This window comes from Rhinoderma darwinii, chromosome 5 (assembly GCF_050947455.1).
Source record: "Rhinoderma darwinii isolate aRhiDar2 chromosome 5, aRhiDar2.hap1, whole genome shotgun sequence".
Classification (NCBI taxonomy): Eukaryota; Metazoa; Chordata; class Amphibia; order Anura; family Rhinodermatidae; genus Rhinoderma; species Rhinoderma darwinii.
Window position 1 is genome coordinate 212,997,886 of NC_134691.1, and position 1,274 is coordinate 212,999,159.

The window sequence follows — 1,274 nt, forward strand, 5'->3', positions numbered from 1 at the left end:
TCAATCAATCAATCAATCAATCAATCAATCAATCAGTGGCTGGCTCAGGTGCAGCTCTTTAACTTACCTAAAAGGGAGGGCGGAGAGAAGACAAGGAAGGTGAATGAGCTGTTCCAATGTGAAATGCCGGAAATACAGAAACACAGACGACACACAACAAGAGGTGGCAATCTATTCATTAATTGCATTTAATCAATGAGCTCATTATCACACATGACTGTACAAATGCATTGTCCAACAGGTGTTGAAATAATGGGATTAAAAGGGGAGATCCCTTCAGAAAGACAAAAACAATAGCAAACACAAATAGCACTTTTGGAATCTGATTTTAGTAAACACATAAGGGAAGGGTGCACCGGTCCTGGAAATACTGCAATACCAGGTCAATGCGTGGAGTGGACAGAGCAAGCTCTATTTCCATCTCCCTGTTCTAAAAATCCATTTAATATATGGTCCCCAGATAGGGGACGTATCAGATATTAAACTGATAAGAACAGATTTTTTTTTTTTCAGTTGGCTACCCCCTCGCGGGGGTGTCAATGATTTATTTATAAAAATTTCAATTTTACAATAAAACACATTTTAGTTACATAGATAAATACAAAGAATTTTTACATTGTAACAATAGTAAAATCAAATTTTCATAAAATTTATGTAGAGGGACATGGGGCAAATCTTTATTTATTTGGAGTTCCAGTCAGTCACAAACCATTTATTTAGAAGGGTGGCATTCCTTTTTTTGTCTAGTAAAAAATAAATATACATCTCACTAAAACAAAGACCTAAAACTTCATCAACCGATAAAACGTCGTGCTTAAAAAGGAGGATGTTCCTGGCCTTCCATAGAGCTTCTTTGGCGCAATTCATCGTCTTCCATGCAATTATCTTCTGACTCGCGGTTGGGCATCCAAAAAGTCCATATAAAATATCTTCATAGTTTAAGTCCTTTAGGTCTGCCATCTTCACCAAAAGAGGGAATATTTTTTTCCAAAATTGTTTTGCAAAGTCACATGTCCAAAAAATATGTCTTATAGTTTCCTCGGCCTGGCAGCCTTCCCTCGGGCAGACGGCAGACCTCGCGAATCCTCTTCTGTACTGGAATGCCCGGCATGGAAGACATTGATGAACGCAGCTCCAGGCCAGGTCCATCTGTGCATTAAAAAGATAAAACACATTAATCATTTTGAAAATAAAAGCACATCGTTGCGTATTAAAATTCTCTACATTGCTGACCGTCTCGCTCTCTCTCAGGTCTTTAATTATTTTCTTGCTGT

The 1,274-nt window shown here is 38.0% G+C and overlaps 1 pseudogene; it reads right to left on the reverse strand.

Moving 5' to 3' along the window:
• Positions 1–345: 345 nt before the first annotated feature.
• Positions 346–546, reverse strand: LOC142654283 (U2 spliceosomal RNA; annotated as a pseudogene).
• Between the last annotated feature and the right edge of the window lie 728 nt (positions 547–1,274).